General features: G+C 40.9%; 1 protein-coding gene across 1 annotated transcript in view; it reads left to right on the top strand.

Annotated features, from left to right (window-relative positions):
- The first annotated feature begins 1967 nt into the window (after positions 1-1967).
- Positions 1968-22549, top strand: part of LOC117512639 (sodium- and chloride-dependent GABA transporter 1-like) — a 36948-nt gene continuing 16366 nt past the window's right edge. The window contains exon 1 of the mRNA XM_034172789.1: positions 1968-1985. The gene's annotated coding sequence lies outside the window, so the exon portion shown is untranslated. The remainder of the gene's footprint in view (positions 1986-22549) is intronic.

Here is a 22549-nt window from a genome sequence, read left to right as displayed (position 1 = left end):
TGTTTTTGTGTCGAGCAGATAACACTGTAACATCCAAAGTGAAGCTGAACTACACTACCCACAATGCTCCCTGCGTCGACCGGCCAATCACGTTTTGCACTTAAAGATGACGTCATCAGCAAGCGACAGCCAGTCTGCCAAACACCACTGATCTAGACACAACAGGGATTAAAATGTTTGATTTTAGGGTTTACAAACGTTTTGGACCGTTAAACTTTGCTCACTTTACCAGGAAAAAAAAATGTTATCGATAATTAGCGGTTATCGGATTAGCTGAACTGTGCCCACCACTGCCTTTGACCAAATGAAATGACTCCTTGCTACATCTCAATAATGACTGAGGTTAGGGAACATAGTATTATGATTTTAACATACCTAGCAACCCCAAGTTTATGCTGGCCTCAAACATTTTTCATAAAACAGTTCCAAAATATCTGTTTCACCCTTTGACCCCAATGAAATGACCTCACGCTGTTTCTCGGTGATGACTGAGGTTGGAAATCCATACTTTTGCCATTCCTTAATGCGTAATGACTTTGTCATTTACTGCCACTATGGTCTTGGGTCAAAATCTCCCAAAATTTCCTGTATAATTTCCTGTATTGTCTATTGTGTCAAGAGCATGGCCCAAGCAGAAGGTCACCCCTTTGAGTCTGGTCTCCTTCAGGTTTCTTCCTCAAATCATCAGAGGGAGTTTTTTCTTACCCCTGTTGCTTGTGTGCTTGCTCTAGGGGTTGGTAAAGTTAGACCTTACTTGTGTGAAGCACCTTGAGACAGCTTTGTTGTGATTTGGTGCTATATAAATGAAAATAAATAAAAATAAAAAAATCTCACCCAGGCAGGTCATTTCATTCATGCTTTTTGATGATAAAGGTAAATGTAATTGTGTTATTTTCTTGATTTAATATCAGAAGGCTGAGAACAGTCTGAAGGTGCTTGAATCTAGCACAGCTTTGTGTGGAGCCTACATCAACGTGACCTATATTTAGGCCGTGTTTACCTGTGGGCTCTGCTGGTCGCAGCTCAGTTCATCTTATCTCAGGGTAAAAGACAGCTGACCAGGCGGATGACGCCACTGATTACTACCATCTTATTTTCTTCTTTTATTTACGGCAATTACTAATTACTCAAGCTCTTCTCCAAGATGATGAGGGGGTTGAAGACGTAGTTTGGGATGGATTAAAACTGACGTCAACAGCAAATGCAAATGTGCTTCTGTGAGCTTTATGCAGAAGCTCTGAATTGGGAGCTTAGCTCGGGAATTTGGTCCATATGCTCGAACCCATTCTTGTCAGTGCTGGAAGGATTGCGTGATCTCACTGATGGGTTGGACGACCAGCTCCCTCAGCTTTGAAGCTGATAAACCTTTTAAAACCATGACAAATATTCCGCTGCAGTTTCGCCAGAGGAAAAGCACAGAAATGAAATAGGTAGCAGTGGCAGGAATATGAAAATGTGTCGCTCTTTCCACCTCAGACTCTTTGAGTCTGTACTTTCACTCAGTTTGAATTTCTAAGCACAAGAAAATCCACTTTTGATTGCCCAAGTAACTGTCACACAATCGCCGCTGCCCGAATAACGAACCTGCGTCACTATGGCGGCCAATAAAGCCATAGTGTGGAGACGTGGCAGGCAGCAATCAGGACGCATTATGCTGCACAACCTGCATGTCGGTGACATGGCTGCATGGTACACGTTAGGCAGCAAGGGTGACACATCCACTCAGTTTCCATAGTGATAGGGTTGAATGGAGGGGATTAGCAGGGGTTTCTGTCACTGCTCGCACTGAAAGAGCTCCATGTCGTGGCTCACTCCTATTTGGTGATGCTGATGATGGACCCTTCGACTCCCTTCACTCCTCCTCTGATGCAGATGTGTGTGTGTGTTTGTGTGTGTGTGTGTGCTCAAAATGCTGTCTCCTTTTCCACAGCAGTGTGAAATGACTGATTGAGTCTGTGTTACACAGCAGTATTAGACCCAGCAACGTAAGAAATGTTCATATTTAAGTGGAAAGTGTTTTTCCTGAATGATATTTTTTTAATGTGCAGTAACTGCAAATGCAAATATGCACTCAAATTTCATCTGTAACGCAGAATTGTGTTTACCTTTTAAACTTAAATATGTGTGTGTTTTTGAGAAGGTCCTGCCTAAATGACATACCCAAAAGTGATGACATTACTATCGAACATATAAAAATATAATGCAATGCTAAAATACCCTCATAGTATGAACATTGTGTTCTTTATAATTTGCAGCTGTTGAATTAAGTATTAAGATCCTATTGTCTTATGTACAGTTTGTACATGTTCAATAAAGCCCCCCTATAAAACAATCAATCATAAGCAATATTTATGTTTTAAGAGTGGAAGCTGTGCAAATCAAGGAATATTTGTTGATCACACTCTGTGTATTTGCAGGTTTTAATGAGATAAATTTAACTCCATAGGAAGCTTTGAGCTAGCGGAAAATGTCTTGAAAATGACTCCAGAGGTGTTATCACATTACAAAAACAACATTTTCAGTTTGAGAAGTGTTCATTTCTTGCAAGCTTTTACATAATATATGAAAAAGAGGTTATGTTTACACACAAATTAAACAGTTTTACAGCTAGCTACCAACCCGTGATGTCACCACGCTAACGTCCGCAAAATGTCTTGTAAATAAGTTCAAATGTGTTCTCAGGTTCCAAAAACAGCGTTTTCAGTTTTAGAAGTGTCTATTTCTCGCTAGCTTTTACATAATATATGTGCAACATTTATATAAACACACAAACAAAGCAATTTTGTTGAAATCAGCCACTGACATTATAATAGTGCTTCTCTACTCTACTTGGCTGTGACGCCCACCGCTCAAAACAAAGTTGAACAGATTGAAACAGAATGCGAATCTTTAACCTCTTAAAATACCTCTTAAAACAGGTCAAGGTTAGCCATCTTTGAACTTGTCCAAGGTCTGTGTCCCAAGAATGTTCCCTGTGAAGTTGAAGACCCTGGCAGTAATAGGACTGGACTCATGCTGAGCACATACGGATGGATGGACTAAAAGCCTTCGGAATACCCGATGGCCATATTTGATGGCATTGGGTAAAAATTTAATGAACAACAACAACAACAAAAATCATTTTAAAATTTCAGGAAAATGAGTTGACTTGAAAATTAGGTATTTTCCACTTCAACAATAATGGTAAAAACACAAAAATATTTGATCAAAGCATTTTATTTCAAATTATATGTAACAGGACTTGCACAGCCATCACCATGATTACTGGAATGACAGTTATCACAAGAGGACAAAACCCAGTATTTGCATACAACCCCAATTCCAATGAAGTTGGGAAGTTGTGTGAAATGTAAATAAAAACAGAATACAATGATTTGGAAATCCTCTTTAACATATATTCAATTGAATACACCACAAAGACAAGATATTTAATGCACAAACTGATAAACTTTATTGTTTTTGTTCAAATATTTGCTCATTTTGAAATGGATGCCTGCAACACATTTCAAAAAAGCTGTTGTTTACCACTGTGTTACATCACCATTCCTTCTAACAACACTCAATAAGCATTTGGGAACTGAGGACACTAATTGTGAGTGTCATGATTGGGTATAAATGGAACATCCCCAAAAGGCTCAGCCCTTCACAAGCAAAGATGGGGCGAGAATCACCACTTTGTGAATAACTGCATGAAAAAATAGTCCAACAGTTTAAGAACAATGTTTCTCAACATTCAATTGCAAGGAATTTAGGGATTCCATCATCTACAGTCCATAATATAATCAGAAGATTATGCTGTGTTCTGAGTCCACATTTCAAATTGCTTTTGGAAGTCATGGATGTCATGTCCTCCGGACAAAACAGGGAAAAGACCATCCAGATTGTTACCAGCGCAAAGTTCAAAAGCCAGCATCTGTGATAGTATGGAGGTGTGTTAGTGTCCAAGGCATGGGCAACTTACACATCGTGATGGCACCATCAATGCTGAAAGGTACATCCAGGTTTTGGCGCAACACATGCAGCCAAGCAATGTCTTTGTCAGGGACGTCCCTGCTTATTTCAGCAAGACAATGCCAACTTACATTCTGCACATGTTACAACAGCGTGGCTTCGTAGTAAAAGAGTGCGGGTACTAGACTGGCCTGCCTGCTGTCCAGACCTGTCACCCATTGAAAATGTGTGGCGCATTATGAAGTGCAAAATACAACAATGGAGACCCCGGACTGTTGAAAACTGAAGTCGTACATCAAGCAAGAATGGGAAAGAATTCCACCTACAAAGCTTCAACAATTAGTGTCCTCAGTTCCCAAAAGCTTATTGAGTGTTGTTAGAAGGAAAGGTGATGTAACACAGTGGTAAACATACCACTGTCCCAGCTTTTTTGAGACGTGTTGCAGGCATCCATTTCAAAATGAGCAAATATTTGTACAAAAACAATAAAGTCTGTCAGTTTGAACATTAAATATCTTGTCTTTGTGGTGTGTTCAATCGAATATAGGTTGAAGAGGATTTGCAAATCATTGTATTCTGTTTTTATTTACATTTTACACAACGTCCCAACTTCATTGGAATTGGGGTTGTAATATCAGCAGCACGGTGGCTTAGTGGTTAGCACTGTTGCCTCTCAGTGAGAAGGTCATGGGTTCAATTCCCATGGCCTTTCTGTGTGGAGTTTGCATGTTCTCTCCGTATGTGCGTGGGTTTCCTCCGGGTGCTCCTGTTTCCTCCCACATCCAAAAACATGCAGGTTAGGTGGATTGGAGTCTAAATTGTCTGTAGGTGTGTGTGGGGGTGTGTCTGTGTTTGTTTGTCTGTTTGTGGCCCTGCGACAGACTGGCGTCCTGTCCTGGGTGTACCCCACCTCGTGCTCTATGACTGCTGGGATAGCCTCCAGCCCCCACGACCCTTAATTGGACTAAGCAGTAGAAGATGAATGAATGAATGGAACGGCTGTCATTTTGCAGTTTTGTTGACATTCTGAAAATATTACTTAAATTTTGTGCAAATCTGTAACGGAAACACGCCTAATGACTTTCTGGATTCGGCCATCAGAAGTGTATCTGTATGTGGCAAAAGTATGTGGCAGTTGTCTAAAGTTTCACTTACCTCGCCAGTGACATTCATGTCTCTGGGCCCTTAACTTTTGGGGTCAAGAGACAACCGGGAAGCCTGTCATTAGGACAATGGACAGATGTGTTTACTCATTCCAGTATCTTTGCAGGAGAAGTCTTCAGGGCTCTGGTGCTTTCAGCTTCACTAGATAGTTGTGAGAGTTGGACGCTGAGCAGAAACCTGAGACAATGACAAATGTCTTTTGCACCATTTGGACCCACTCCAAATAGAGTCACATAATCTCTACAACTCAATCATAGTGCTAAATCAACTTATTTGACTCGTACAAGAGTCATTTACACTGTGGCTGGGATCCTGCAGATGGATGAGCTTGGACTACATGGGATCTCTGTTGAGTGATTCACATCTTTGTGGAGTAACTTCCTGGATATCTCTTAACTCAATGGTGCAACAATGGTGCTACCTGACTCCAGTCAGGTAGCATGCGATGGTGTCACACATCGCTGTATGCACCACACTATGCAACAGCCTTGTATCTTGGATGGCCACCACCCTGGCAGACAACTGCTCCATCCCCACCTCTTCAAAAGTAGGCATCTAAAGAATCAATTTTACCTATGAAAATTTACTTTGCCAGTACTGTGTTTGACCTGCATTCAAGACATGTCAAAAATCGAGGAATTGAAAGCTCCAACTCAGACAAAATGATATGAATACAAGGTCAGGGTGGAATTTTTGGCTGAGAAACTTGCAGAAATTCAGTGCCTGATTCAAGGTCATAACAGATATAGTCATGGCATCCTCTCCCATGACTGTTACGATGTTCAATCAAATATACTTTACTGTCCTAGCAGAGAAATTTTTCTTTGAGCAAAAGTGCTACAACAGCTGGACAGCAGAAAACCAGACAACACAAAAAGACAGATCAATAAAATCACACACACAATAAATTAAAACTGAGATATAAAAACATACCTTAAAGCAGGCTAGAAGATTGATAAAAAATTAGTTTAAAACCTCAGTACTATCTCCTATGAAAATGGAAAAAGCCCTATAAAAATTATGACATTAAAAACCAGTGTGCAAAAAAAAGTGCAGACAGATGCTAAAGTGCAAAATAAGAGTGAGATCCTATCAAAATTGTTTTTGTTTTGTTTTTTTCCCTTCTTGAGTAGTGTGATGGACATTATGATGAATGACAGCTTAAGATGATTAGGTCTATGATGTTTGCAGATGACATTGTGATATGTAGTGGTAGTAGAGAGCAGATTGGGTCTAGCCTGGAAATGTGGAGATATGCTTTGGAGGGCAGGGGTATGAAAGTGCCTAAAGAGTGGCAAACTGGGGTGATGGCCCCCATATTTAAAAAAGGGGACCAGACAGTGTGTGCCAATTACAGGGGCATCACACAACTCAGCCTCTCTGGTCTACTTTAGTGTGCTGGAAAGGAGGGTTCAGCCGATAGTCAAACCTCAGATTGAAGATGAACAATGCGGGTTCCATCCTGGTTGTGGAACAACCAACTAGCTCTTCACTCTCACAAGGATTCTGAAGGTGCCTGGGAGTATTGCCCATCCATTCTAATGTGTTTTGAGGATTTGGAGAAGGCATATGACTGGGTACCCCGGGAGACACTGTGGGAGGTGCTACAGGAGTATGGAGTGAGGGGGTCCCTTTTCAGGGCCATCCAATCTCTGTACTCACACAGTGAGTGCTGTGATCAGGTTCTCTGCAGTAAGTCGGACTCGTTTCCAGTGGGGGTTGGCCTCTGTCAGGGCTGGGTCTTGTTACCAGTCCTGTTTGTGATATTCATGGGCAGGATATTAAGGCGTAGTTGAGGGGAGGAGGGTCTTCAGTTTGGTGGGCTCAGGGTCTTTTCACTGCTTTTTGCAGATGATGTGGTCCTGTTGGCTTCATCAGCCTGTGACCTCCAACACTTACTGGGTCGGTTCGCAACTGAGTGTGAAGCGGCTGGGATGAGAATCAGCACCTCTAACTCTGAGGCCATGGTTCTCAGCAGGAAACCGATAGATTACCTAGGGGTAGGGAATGAGGTTTTGCCCCAAGTGAAGGAGTTCAAGTACCTCGGCGTCTTGTTCATGAGTGAGGGGACAATGGAGTGTGAGATTGGCCAGAGAATCAGCACAGCAGGGGCGGTGTTTCATTCGCTCTACCGTACTGTTGTGACGAAAAGGGAGCTGAGTCGAAAGGCGAAGCTCTCGATCTACTGGTCAATCTTCATTCCTACTCTTACCTACGGTCATGAGGGTTGGGTCATGACTGAAAGAACTAGATCGCGGGTACAAGCAGCTAAAATGGGCTTCCTCAGGAGGGTGGCTGGTGTCTCCCTTAGAGATAGGGTGAGAAGCTTGCCCATCCATGGGGAGCTCAGAGTACAGCCACTGCTCCTTCGCATTGAAAGGAGTCAGCTGAGGTGGTTTGGACATCTGGTAAGGATGCCCCCTGGGGGCCTCCCTAGGGAGGTGTTCCAGACACATCCATCTGGGAGGAGACCCCAGGGAAGACCCAGGACTAGCTGCAGAGATTATATCTCCACACTGGCCTGGGAACACCTTGGGATCATCCCAGTCAGAGGTGGTCAATGTGGCGCAGAAAAGGGAAGTCTGGGGTCCCCTGCTGGAGCTGTTGCCCAGTGACCCAATCACGGATAAGCAGTTGAAGATGAGTGAGTGAGCTATATCAGAGGGACAACTCAGGTGGGATGGTTTGGAGACAAAGTCAGAAGATTGAGATGGTTTGGACGTGCACAGGAGGGACCCAGAGTATATAGGGAGAAGGATGCTGAGGATGGAACCTCCAGGCAGGAGGAGAAGAAGGGAGGCCAAAGAAGAGGTTTATGGATATGCTGAAGGAGGACATGCAGGTGGATGGTGTGACAGAGGACGATACAGAGGACAGGGTGAGATTGAAACGATTGAGTTGCTGCAGCGACCCCTAACAGGAGCAGCCGAAAGGAGAAGAAGCACATTATATTAAAATATTGTAATAATATATTCATTCAGCTTGGGACTCCGACGAGGGCGGTTGCATCTCCTCCACTCTCCCTTATCTCTGCTCTCTGCTTTAACCTTCAAGTCCCTACATCACCAGACTGTGAATTCCTCAAATTATATTGGATACTGGATCTATTGGACTACTATTGGATTAACCATGGAATTGATCAGCTGGTCTCTGAATGCTATTGACACCATCTTTGTTGTGTGGGTCGCCAGAAGAGGAGGTACTGCTGGCCCACCACCAGAGGGCGCCCTGCCTGAAGTGCGGGCTTCAGGCACGAGAGGGTGCTCCCGCCACGGACACAGCCGGGGGTGACAGCTGTCATGAGATAATGAGTGACAGCTGTCACCCATCTACACTTCATCTTACTGCTCCATAAAACCCGGACGTCATCTCCGCCTCATTGCAGAGATATCATCTACCTGTGAAGGTAATATTCTCTGCTGTATTTAACGCTGACTAATAGTCTGAACTTCTTTGCAGCCGTTTTCCTGTGGTGTTTGCCTTATCTGTGGGATTGGAGTTTGGTGTGATCAGCAACGGCTTCGCTTCACACCCCAACCAGATAAGTGGTTAACAGGAGCTGCACGAGTGTGTGATTAGGGGTGGAGGTGACTTTCCACCTTCTGACTGTTTTTGTTACTGGGTGTGCACACACCCACATCTCACTGTTTGTGCTCCTCGCCAGCAGTACCAGATCCGACAGTCGGGGACGGTGATCACCTGGGAATTCGGGACTTGGTGGCTCCAGTATTCACCAGGTTCGGTGGCGGTGGAAATCGTGTGGTTCCGGCTCTTCTCAGGACGGACGTCTTCTATCCTCGAGCCTGCCCACACGTCACCTTTGTGTATTGACTGCTATCAGATTCTGAGATTGTCTGTATATTCGTTGTGCACATACACAACATTAAATTGTTACCTTTTGGCTCATCTATTGACCATTCATTTACGCCCCCTGTTGTGGGTTCGTGTCACTACCCTTTCCCCAACAATCTTTTCTACAAGAAAGTCAGGACCGGGGGAGCCTACCTGCCCAGATGGAACGCATCCTGCTGGCTATGGTCTCAACTCCTGGGGGTCTTGGCGTATTGCATGCTTGGTGCCTTTCTCCGTTGAGGATGTCAAGGATTTATTCATATTTGGTCTTATGGTAGCAGGGCTTATGTGCTGCCCTGATCTATCGGAAAATTGGAAAGACGGCGGCATCAAGAACCACGGCCCCTCGCTTGTCCATCATGATTAATGAGGTGGATTCTCAGACTGCGATGACTCTTGAAATTAGACGCAAGTTGGATGACATCTTGGAGAAGATGCGTGCCTTGCAGATGAAGTTGAAGATTTCGGAGGCCGGGAATATTCTTAATTCATAATTGGGATTTGGTTGTTCAAGTGAAGCTGTAAAAAGTGTTTTTCACTGCTCAAACCACAACACGGCAGGCTTATCAGCCTGAAGGACAAATTGCCCAACTGTCTTCAGGCCTTGGTGATTATTTGGCTCCTTCTTATCTCAACCCACAAAGACAATAAACTTTTTTTCATAGGACTGAAGCATGCTCCACTCCCTCTCCCCACCCTCCTACCCCCCATCACACACCCCCACTCCGGCTTCTGCTCATGTCATCCCTTCCCTTCTGCAGGGGCAGGGTGGTTTTAGCTGCAGCTGGTCCCCTCCACCCCCCACCCCCCCATCCCTCAAGCTGACAGTGGCGCAACTCAGGGTTGCTGCGCGACCTTCACCCACTTGCCTCAATTCGGATAACGGACTTCTTCAAATTTAGTGCACATAAACAATGTCATATGTGTACGAGGCCTGTTAGAAAAGTATCGGACCTATTTATTTTTTTCAAAAACCTGATGGATTTGAATCACGTGTGCTTGCATGAGCAAACCTTGAACCTTCGTGCGCATGCGTGAACTTTTCCATGCCTGTCGATTGCATCATTTTCTGGTAAGCAGCCTTTGTGTGGGACGTGTGTCGTGCGCTCGGCATTTTTTCATTCCAAGGAAAAAGACGGAACGCCTGGAGCAGCGCCACATCAAATTTTGCCAGAAACTGGGCGACAGCCAGGTGGAAACCATTCGGATGATTCAGACGGCTTTCGGTGACTTTTCAGTCATGTGACTATCCGAGAAATTGTGGAAGAGGTGGGCATGTCACAGCTTGTCCTGTGAGACTTCAACACGGAGGTGCTTCTGCTCCGCCGTCAGAAGCTTCAGGAAAGAATTTCACCGCCACTCTTTTCATGCCAAAATCTTCTTTCACAGTGGAATGTACCGAAAAAGTGCTGATGTCCACCTCTTCCGCAATTTTCGGATAGTCACACGATGGTCCCGCATCACCACAGCGTTCACTTTGGAAATGATCTGGTCATTTCAGCATGTTGATGGTTGACCAGAGTGTGGCTCGCTCTCCACCGTTGTGCGGACGTCTTTAAACCGATTGTACCACTCCTTAATCTGTGTGATGCCCATAGCATCATCACCAAAAGCCGTCTGAATAATCCGAATGGTTTCCACCTGGCTGTCGCCCAGTTTCTGGCAAAATTTGATGCCGCACTGCTCCAGTCGTTCCGTCTTTTTCCTTGGAATGAAAAAAACGCAGAGCGCACGACACACACCTCACACAAAGGCTGCTTACCAGAAAATGATGCAATCGACAGGCGTGAAAAAGTTCACGCATGCGCACGAAGGTTCGAGGTTTGGTCATGCAAGCACACGTGATTCAAATCCATCAGGTTTTTGAAAAAAATAAAAAGGTCCGATACTTTTCTAACAGACCTCGTATATGCTGCCTTTAATTCTGATGTGTGCCATTATTACGGTAAACAAGTAATAATTGTGGACTAATTGCTGTCTGAGGTAACTGGAGTGTAAATGTAATTTCTCCACTGTGAGATCAATAAAGTATATCTCATATATTACAAATACTGTTGAATTATGATATTTAAGTCGTCATTGATTTTTGTATGCATTCTTTGTATGTCAGTGAATTTGCAAGCATTACATTTTTTGCAAAGACGTCTGCAATAATCGATACGTCACTGACGTAAGACTACAAATAACAAAACAGTCATCTAAGACATTTCCATCCAAGCTACTGTAATAAAATAATTAGGACTTCTTTGTAAAGATGACAACAAATCGTGAATATGTTACTACAGGTATCCATATTGGGGAGAATTGAGTCTAACTTTGATGTATTTTCTCATATTAAATTTCTTTTTACATGCTAAATAATATAAATGAAGTTCCAAACGTATTCAGTTGCTTGTAAATGTTAATGTATCATCCCCCACCAGGCTGCAAAAGTGACAATCTAGTTGTCTCATACTAAATGGTGCCCACACTGACACAAAGTTTCCCCCAAAAAAAGAATCTATAAAAACTGGAATAAACCCTACAAAGGATCAGAAAATGTCTTGAAATTTGCTGGACTTAAAAATCAGTCTGTGTGTGATCATTCCCCAATGTTTCAGTTATCTTAGTCGCTTTGTAGGGTTGGTTATCGAGAACCGGTTCTTTTCGGGTAACGTTAAGAAATGATTCAATCCACCGTTATCAATAGTCTTTTCGCTTAATGATTCTCTTATTGGTCCTTCAGAGCGGCCGTTGTTTTTGAGGGTGTTTGTCAGGAAAATGATCATTTCTCCACATTGATTACAGACCCTGCAGTGGTTCTGTAATCAACCATTTCTGTAGTGCGACTCCACTTTGAAGCATGAATCAGTGAAGCAAAACTTCCATCCTCTGGCTCATTGGTTCGCTGCTCTTCAGAAGCAGCAAGTCCGCTTCTTAACCCCTCTCAAAGCCATTAAAATATGTTAATCGTGAGTCACTTTTGTGTGGATTAAAGTCACTAACTGGGACTCTTGTCTTGTTGCAGTCAAGAAGCGAGAATCATCCTCCATTCCGTTGGCACAGCTCCAAATGCTGCGCCGCTCTCTGCTGAGACAGAGTCCGGTCGGAATTAATAACTTCAAAATGAAATGCCTCTTTCCAAATGCTGTAATACAGACAATAAACTACAATAGACTAAAACGTTTTTTTTTTCCTCCCAAAATGAGACGTCCTGTATTCTTTATGAATTACATCCAGACGTGCAGCACAGCAGCTGCAAGAGCTCAGCTCAGATGTATGGAAAGACATTCATGCCAATAATGTCTGAAAGGAAATGCTTTTGACAAAAACTACAGATTTTGTTTATTCCTATTTATGTCCAGAGATCAAGGATCCACCATGTAGAGTTTATTATGTCCAAAGTTTAAGGATCCGATGACCAATTTCATATTTATTTACTTTAAGACTCAGTAAAATGTTGTTGACATAGAAAACCTGTAAAGCCTACTTTTAGTACACAGAAAATTAATAAGAGGTATTGATAAGGGAATCGATAAAGAATCTGATCAATAAGCGGAATTGATAATGGTATCAATATCGATAAAATCTTATCAATACCCATCCCTACTTTGCATAAAAGTTATGTTCTTTCAAAATTATGCTCCAAATGATATGATTTGTTTGGCGAAAGGGGCCTCCAGGCAAAATGTCTTTTCCTTGACAACCAAGACATGTTAGGGAAGACAATCTTCTCTTTGTAGGATTTATTACAATTTTTATGGGTTCTGGGGTTTTTGTTGTTGTTGTTTTGGTTTTTTTGGGGGGTGACCCTGTACATTCCATTATTTGTGATCTGATATTTTTACTTACGTTGTATCATATTGTAAAGATTTGCTTTTCACCATGAGTTTAAAAGACATAATTTCAGAAAGATGAATGTGTCTGCCTGCCCCCCACCCCCACCCCCACCCCCAATGTTGGCATGATAAGAAAAAATTAAATATTATATGAAGAATCAAGTTTTTCCATATCTTTTTAGGCCACTATATTTTGCCTCATATTATTATTATTATTATTATTATTATTATTATTATTATTATTATTATTATTTTAATTAATATTACATTCTTCTTTACAGCAGTTATTCAAGCTGTATGTGCAGTAATACAGCTGGACACATGGTTCTACCAGAATTAATTTCAAGAGATTGTAATCTTTGAGATTCATGTTTATGCAGCCGTATGTTTCGACACAGTCTAGATGTGCTTTTTAACCCTCCAACACCTAATCTGCACCATTAATGGACTTTTTGTATAAGTTAATTAACAATTTTCAATGATAGCAGCACTGAAATCCCAGCAGACAGCAATAAACGAAAGAGAGAGAGAGCGATTATGCTGTTGCCTAGCAACACGTACAAAATTTGAAGCGATTTAGTGCCCCCATACTGGTTATCCCGAGGTCATATGTTTAGTAAATCTACAGCGTGTGCTGGCTGTCACACAGGGCTGTCAACAGATCAACACGGCTACCTGTCCTAGATGTTAAACCTGCAACCAGGCTGCATGTCTCCGAAATCGTTCCTGTCTTTTATTCCATGGATTTATGGAAACTGTGCGTCTCTTTGGATGAGCATCAAATGCTGTATCAGGAGACTAAACGCTTTTCCCTCTATTAGTCTTTTGCAGCTGTGGGATTTAACATCTTTGCATAGTTGATTTCTTCAGGAAGGTAAAGTCAGAGTTTAAAAAAAAAGATGAGCTTTCTGCACAAATTCAGTGGATGATTCACTCAATATTCCCTCACTGGTTCTTGCATCCCACAATACTTAGACGTGTAAGTAATATCTGGCAAAACAAAAGCCGTCTGTTATCAGAAACTGTCCTCTCAGCTTGTTTTGCCTGTTAATAATTTGTATTATCGTGTGTGTGTGTGTGTGTGTGTGTGTGTGTGTGTGTGTGTGTGTGTGTGTGTGTGTGTGTGTGTGTGTGTGAGAGAGAGAGAGAGAGAGAGAGAGAGAGAGAGAGAGAGAGATAGTGGAGGAAAGGGAGGGAGGCATGCAAGGAGGAAAAGAGAGACGAGACAGAGCTGCTGAGGCGCTCACTTCACAGCAATTTAGGTCATCCTAAACAAATGCTACAGAAAAAGAAGCACAGACAAATAAAGGAGCACAGCGCCAGGAAGTGGTTTCACCTTTGTTTTGAAGGTTCCTTAAGATAATGGTTCGGGCGTATCTGAGCAGCAGATCCAAGTGTGAAGTCAATCAGATCAATGGGCCCTAAAGGGGGGAAACCACAGCATAAAATATGGAGCGATCACTTACTGGCTTATGCATTTGTCTCAGCAGGAACGTGTCGAGACACAGGTGGGAAACAGCAGTACTTTTCATCATTGCCAAGCCGAGAGACAAATGTAGACAAGGTGAAAACAAAGATGAGACAGAGAAAACGGCTGCTGACACTAACTCTGTGCTGAAGGCAGCTTTACTGTTAAAATGAGGCCTTCGCTAAGACGAAGTGTAGCTGGGTTTATTTACATAATTTTTGATAGCATTTGTTTTGTTTTCCAAGTGTTGTTATTACTATTACCTAGAAAAATTAATAAAGTACTCAACATAAAACATCTATATACAACAAAACAAAACCCTCCGACCTGTTCATGTCAGGATTGTGGTCTCTGGGGGAGTGTGTTTTTGTTTTTACTTTATTTTGTCTCTGCTGGTTTTCTGTCACTGTCATGTTTGATTGGGGTTTTGGTGGAGGGACTTTTCTTGTTTGCTGTCTAATGCTGTCTAATGTCTAATTGGGGATAGGCCTCTCCCTCCCTGCCCTCTCTCCTGCTTGCCACGCCCCTTTCCAGATCTTTCCACACACACCTGTCTTGCATTTCCTCCTAATCACTCTCTCTATTTAAGTCACACCTTTCACCCTGTGTGGTTTGTGCAATTGTTGAGCCTTGAGTCACATTTGAGTATTTTTCCTAGTTGAGCTGTGTTTTTTTTTTAACTTGTTTGCTGTTTTTTTGTTTTTTTACTTTGTCTCTGCATAATGCTTTGGATCCTGTTATTTATCTTGACCTGCCTACCTGTGTACTGAACTCTGCCTGAACATTTATTAAACCCCATTTTATCATCATCTGAATCCTACATTTGTGTCCAGCCCTGCTGTACCAGTAAACCTGACATTTCAAATTAAAATATCAAGTGCAGATATACTTAAAATAAGATCAATCAATTAATGCACTCTAAAATCACAAAATAAAATGCTGATCAAAGATTCAAATCCTACCAATATCCAAATAAAGTAGTTCAATAATTTCAAAAAAAAAAAGGCCATAAAGCAATAAATGTGAATAGCACAACAAATCAGCAGCAATGCTTCAGAAGAAGTACAAAATACAAAAACATATTTGAAATATGTTTTTGTATTTTGTACTTCTTCACATATGTTCTGTGAAATATGATATTTCACAGAACATATGGCTGATGTCCAAACTGGACTAAAATAATAAATGATCATATATTACATAAAGAGGAGTGTAAACAACTGTATTATATATATATCTTTTCAGCAAGCTAATCAGGTGTCCTAAAAAGCACCAAGAAGTAAAGCATGCACCCAATAATAATAATGGCCTTATTTAAAGAGATTTAGCAAAAATATCACATTATCCATTTAGGAAATACAAATATTTTTGTATATTGTCTCTCCAATTTCATACGCTGTAAGTAGTTGGAGAAACTAAACATAAACTTTCATTTCAATACAAATCATCACTTCTATAGCCAGCTTTCATTGGACAATAGGAGGCCGCCGTCTCATTTGAACCCTCCATGATATCACAGGATTTGACCACTTACAGGGACTTCCATTTAATCTATACACAGCATAACTTCACACGGATAAATGGTGTACTGTTTTGTTTTCCGAAGCAATCGTGAAAAGTTGTTGTTTTTTTGTTTTTTTTTGGTTCCCAGTGGAGAAGTAGTGAAGGGTCACCGCTCATCTGTTGAAAAGGTGCAGGATTTAGTAGAGACTTCTAAGTAAAAAGGAAAAAAATCTGCACACTTCAGGTCTGTGCAAAATAGCTTTACTGAAGCTACAAGCTTTCAGTCTGTGAGACCATCAGGCAGAGTGCATGTTACAAACAGTGCTTGAAGTTAATAATAATAGTTAATACATTAACTTCAAGCTTTCCTTTTTACTTAGAAGTCCCAGTGGAGAAGAAAAGACGACGTGAGTGGGAGACGTTGCATCAGTAAGTGTTAGCCTACACAGCTAACCAGAGTAGCTCTGTTCTCTCACCTGGAAAACCGTCTCAACACGTTTGAGCTCCGGCTCATAAACAAACAGCAACACATGTCCACTTTCCCACCACATCGTCACTTTTTTCTTTGCATTTTCACTTTGTTTGCATGTAATTTGCCCAAAAACCCATTGAAAATGTTGTGGTTGGTCCCCTGGAAGTAGAGAAATTACATCATATCTGTCATATTTTACCCCTTTAGCACCCACCCCCAAAGGAGACTGCTGTCTCCTATACCAGAACATGTCCGAGTCACTGAATATGGCTTTGACTTTATTTAAATCAATTATTATTAAGAAATGTAAACAGTATGGTACTGTACAGTAAATATGTCTGGAGTAGGCAATTCTCAAAAACTGAGTAAGTAGACAAGTGAGGGGAGCCACCAAGACACCTATGAAAACCCACAGTGCATCCGGAAAGTATTCACAACGCTTCACTTTTTCCACATTTTATGTTACAGCCTTATTCCAAAATGGAGGCTATTAATTTTCCCCCTCAAAATTCTACTCACAACACCCCATAATGACAATGTGAAAAAAGTTGTTTTTTATTTTTGTAAAGTCATTACAAATAAAAAAAACCTAAGAAATCACGAGTACATAAGTATTCACACCCTTTGCTCAATTATTTGTTGATGCACCTTTTGGCAGCAATAACAGCCTCAAGTCTTCTTGAATGTGTTGCCACAAACTTGGCACACATACAGTGCATCCCGAAACTATTCACAGCACTTCACTTTTTCCACATTTTTTATGTTACAGCCTTATTCCAAAATGGATTAAATAATTTTTTTTTCCATCAAAATTCTCCACACAATAGCCCATAATTGACTATATGAAAATTTTTTTAAATTTATTAAAAATGAAGAAATCACACGTACATAAGTATTCACAGCCTTTGTCATGAAGTTCAAAATCTCAAAGCTCAGGTGCATCCTGTTTCCACTGATCATCCTTGAGATGTTTCTACAGCTTATTTGGAGTCCACCTGGGGTAAATTCAGTTGGAAAGGCACACACCTGTCTACATATAAGGTCCTACACTGTGCTCATTGTGATCTTCAAAGCAGCAGAAATGTTTCTGTACCCTTCACCAGATTTGTGCCTCAAGACAATCCTGTCTCGGAGGTCTACAGACAATTCCTTTGACTTCATGCTTGGTTTGTGCTCTAACATGCACTGTCAACTGTGGGACCTTATATTTAGATGGCTGTGTGCGTTTCCTTTATTCCGTTTAGGAATAAGGCTGTAACATAACAAAATGTGGAAAAAGTGAAGCGCTGTAAATACTTTCCAGATGCACTGTATGAGTTATAGCCTTATGTGGCTATCAGTGGACAAATTGTGCATAGTGCAGCTTTTGTCAGTTACACAGCTTCATTGTCACTGTAAGTGTGAGAGGCGTGAAGATTGCCCTCCTTAAAAGATGAACCAAGTTAAAATTTGACAGGGACACTACAAATCCAATATTAGAATATCAGGGAGAGGAAACGGAGTGATTTATATTCTCTGTCATATTCAATCTGTAATATTTAAACTTGTGTATCGATAAATGCTGACATGCTGCTAAGACACACTATCAGCAAGACAATCACAAAAAAACATCTAACGGAATGTGTACATACTTTAAGCAGGAGAAAAAAACAGTCTGACAATATGAATAAAATATGCAAAATGTCTTATGATTAGCATACTAATGACTAATCATCATGTTAATCAGGCCATTTGCGGCCTCAAATTGCAGAATGGTGCTGAGAATGAGTTCATGAAAATACATGTGAAATCTGGCGAATGCTCTGATTGCACAGATGTTGCAGAGCAGTTAAAACAATCATTTTAAGGTATGTCCTTAAAAAATCGGCGTCAAGGAGAAAAGGCAGTGATGTTTTATTCCTGCATAAGGCAGATTTCACCTCACCGTATGTTAATAAAAATTTGTAAAATATGAAGCATCCATCTGATTGTAAATACATTTGAAGTCACGCTCTCCAGGCCCAGAAAAATGTGCCACATGGCCATTACGCTGTAGCTCATGTTCCCTCACAATGATGGTGATACTCCTCATCTGAGTCTCCCAAACCATTTCTTTCCAGTTGGTACCCAAGAATCCTCTGCAGAGGCCTACTACCAAAGACATCCAGTCATCACTTTAGCTAAATGGTTAATGTTCACGTCTCACAACCATACAGTCAGACTAGGAGTACCAGGACCCTAAAGAGTTGGACCTTCATTCTCCTGCAGCAATACTGACATCGCCAAATACCTTTGTCCACTGGCCTCATGACTCCATAAGGTCTTCCGTGTCATCACTCCATCTCAAAAGCCAAGGCAAGCAAAATGAATGCCTCTACACTTTCACTGCATACAGGCAGACTTATGATAGCCAAGTCCAGGAAGATCATTTCAAGCCTGGATCTGGATCGCTGAAGCAAAGTCACTTGAAAATCCAACATGGCTGATCATAAATGTGACTTTTCCCACATACATTTTTGGAACTAGCACCATTTGATTCCTTGGCCCTGATAAATGTGTACTGAGCCTCTGGTCTCTGACAAACCTGAAAAAGTAACAGATTCATAAACCTGGTACAGGAGACAAGTCATGGAAGATTTCACAGAGAAAACTAGTGTTAAAATCTCAGTCATTTGTTGTTAACTCTCAAAGTGTTACTTTAATCTACTCTGTATTGAACCTTACAGTGTTGGATTTGTTTCTCAGTGTTGATTCTATCAATGTCAGTTCAACTCTACAAATTTAAGTTAACTCTGTGAAGGTGTCATTTTAACCCTCTCAATAATTGACAGGAGACAGACTTAAAAACCAGATGCTGTATTAAGAGATGTCTACACTGATGAACAGAGTCACTAAAACAGCGCTGGGGTCTTGAAGCAAAATGCCACATGCACCGCAGCAAATAAGAGCCCCGACATTTATTCCTACTCTGGATCTGCCCCCAGGTGGGCAGTCTTTTCCCTGCCGTGTGTATCAATCAATCGATCAATCAAATTTTATTTATAGAGCCCTTTTACAACACACAAGGTGCACAAAGTGCTTTCCATTAAAATCAAACAAGGAAAAGACAGTGTGCATATACACTTAACATTCAAAAAATAAAGTGCAAAAAAATAAATAAATAAATACACCATCACTGCTTAATAAGTATCAAAAGCCAGTCTGAACAAACAAGTTTTGAGTCGAGCTTTAAAAAGATCAAAATCTGTCATGGTTCGCATGTCAGGGGGAAGTTTGTTCCAGAGTCTAGGCCCAGCAACAGAATAAGCTCGATCACCCCAGTGCTTATATACCTGGTTCTTGAGACTTCCAGTAAAAGCTGGTCTGTAGACCTTAAGGCCCTGGTAGTGTTACAAATACACAACAGTTCAGAAAGGTAAGAAGGGCCAAGACCGTTAAGAGCTTTAAAAACAAAGAGCAAAATTTTTAAATCAATTGTAAAAGAAACAGGGAGCCAATGAAGAGAATAAAGAACTGGAGTGATATGTTGGCAATGGGAAGTGTTTGTTAAAAAACATGCAGCTGCATTTTGAACCAATTGAAGCCGTTTGAAAGACGACTGGGAAATCCCAACATAAAGTGCATTGCAATAATCGATCCTCGAGCTGATTAAAAGCGTGAATGGTTTTCTCCAGGTCTGCACGGTTTAAAAAAGGTTTAACCTTTGCCAAGAGATGCAACTGATAAAAGCTGGTCCTGACCACACTATCAATCTGCTTATCAAATCTGAAGCCACTGTCAAGGTGACCCCAAGGTTTTTTACAGTGGCTTTCAGTTTAGCAGGCAGGTGGTTAAAATCAGTGGCGCAGTCGCCAAATAAAATATCAGTGGAGCTATGTGATTGGCTGCAAAATACTGGTGCGTCGACGTGGTAAGCGGGTGACATGATTGCGTTGTTTGTTCAGGCAACATGTATTATATAAAAACTTTGTGATGAATGTGTTTGTGTCAGCGTGATAAGCAATGACGTTCCATGGTGCCGAGGTTTGTCCCAGACAAATATGAAGCACTTGGTTTTTATCAGTTTAGACTGCATGCAAATGATGGCATTTGGGCAACATGACTGTATGTAAAGCAGTCAGGTGAAATCCAATTTGTAACAGTAAGTGGTCTGAGGATATTTGGACATACGTAATGGAACATTCCAACATTTCTATAATGATTTTAATTGAAAGTTAGTGCAGGAAATTAAAGTGAGAATATTTTGTGAATAATTGTATTTATTATTTGGCACATTTAGTTGATGTCGTTTTACAACTGGCTTTGTTCAGAGCTTCTCTGGTTACCAGGGACTGAATAATGGTGATATTAACCCTCTGGGGACGACGCCATTGTATACGACGGCTAAGACCAAGCTTTACTAAATTATAAATAACTTTTTAATGATATGAGATAGAAACTTACTTTTATTGCTGAAAAGTTAACTCTGCAGACTTTCGAGCCAGCCATTGGCCATCTTTGTACTCCTCATAGAAGCTGTATGATGACGTGCGCATTGTGAGTGTCCAGTCGGAATTGTTTCACCGTCACATGGTTTTACATAATCCAATCGTAGGGCAGATTTACCTCACGTGAAAAGCCAAAGATCATTTTCAGGAGTGATATGCTACCAGTTGGCCTGTTTGAATAGCCCCCTGGGTGCTCCAATGAGTACATACTATTAGTACATACTCAGTGTGCCCTGCGCCATTACGCACAGCGATCAGTGAAAGCAGAAGCAGACGGAGAGCCTCTGATGACAATGTCACGTGCTCAAACAAAGAGTGTGTAACTATCAGGATTGCTCCACTAGTTTGCATGTGAAAGTTACTGGATAACGCTGTTGCTTTCTCTGCGTAAAGCACTGTTTACCATATCAATAGACAACAAAACGCATAGACCATTTTGTATATATTGTTCAAAATGTGCATTTGTGTTTATTGTTTGAACCTTTTTGTTGTACAGTCTTTCACACGAGACCTCAAATTACCTTTATAAAGTGTCAAAACAGTTGTTTATTATACTTTGCTGTGTGTTTGAATAAATGTGTGTGGAAAATTATTTTTCGCTTTATTTTTTCCTTGCCTATTTTTTATTGTAAACCTTTATTACACTTATAAAACACAACAAAACCATATATATATATTCTGAAAGCACAGGTTGTCCTGAAAAAAAGAGACATAAAACTTGATTGTGGGATGCAGGGAGAGCTGTTAACAGCAATAATAAAACATTTATGCCAGGCGAATGAACTGTCCAAAAAATGCCCTCAGACCCCAGAGGGTTAATGTTCCTTGTTCAATATCCATAATTTCTCAAAAAAATATTAGTCCTATCAACTTTCCGTTTTTGCAGCGTTCATCCTTGACCTAAAATACATAAGCACACCAAATGGCAAATGTGAGCTCTCCCCAGTTTCTCCATGATCGAAGTTACACACACATACACAGAGGCCACTTCACTTTTAATATATACATTCACTAAATGCCTATATGCACAACAACGAGGCGAAACCTCTGAATGCTGTCCCAATTCCTTTGCTGTTTAGTCATGGTAATAACGGAGTCGGTCCCCCACATTTGTAAATTTACTAGTGAAAAAGCAGCAGGATGAATTCTGATGCATTTAGCTCAGTATTATCTGCTCATTCGTATAAAGGCTTTGAAGGCATTCATAGTGCAGATGGAAAGGTAACCTGAAGCGTTCTGCAAAAGCAATACAACACTCAGCCTAATCAGTCACCTGACCTGAATACAATTGTTTTACACAGGCTGAAGGCACAACAGTCTGAGAACGGCAGGAAGTGATGCAGAAGACTGGCAGAGCAAAACCAGGACAGAAAATGAGCATTTGATGATGTTTCATACTCAGAACTCACACAGTCATTGAATGGTCGGTTATCATTTCATCCTGTAAAAATACCTCGAAATAATGTAGAACAGTACATATAAATAATACAAATACAGTGCGTGTATCTCAGTTCAAAATAGCAAAACCAGTATTGTGCAACATTATGAAAGAAAAAAAAAGAAATTAGTCATTCAAGAACACAAAATATTATGTTGCCTTATGCTGTAAGGCAGCAGCATGTTGGCTGTAGAATGATGTTGGTTTTATATCCGTATTTTTTCTGATTATATTTGTGTAATTTATTTTATTGTATTATGTGTGTTCTGTTTCCCAAAGTTTTCACAAAAAATAAACAGGAAAAATTGTATAAAATGGGTGGAGACACATTTTAATAGAGACACAGTTTAATAGATTTGTTGAAATTTGAATCTATTTTTTATCAGATGATGAAAATTGTATTTTTAAAAGAGTTTT

Source organism: Thalassophryne amazonica, chromosome 6 (genome assembly GCF_902500255.1).
Source record: "Thalassophryne amazonica chromosome 6, fThaAma1.1, whole genome shotgun sequence".
NCBI classification, from domain to species: Eukaryota; Metazoa; Chordata; class Actinopteri; order Batrachoidiformes; family Batrachoididae; genus Thalassophryne; species Thalassophryne amazonica.
Note: the sequence above shows the minus strand (reverse complement) of the source record. Positions and strands in the feature narration are given on the sequence as shown.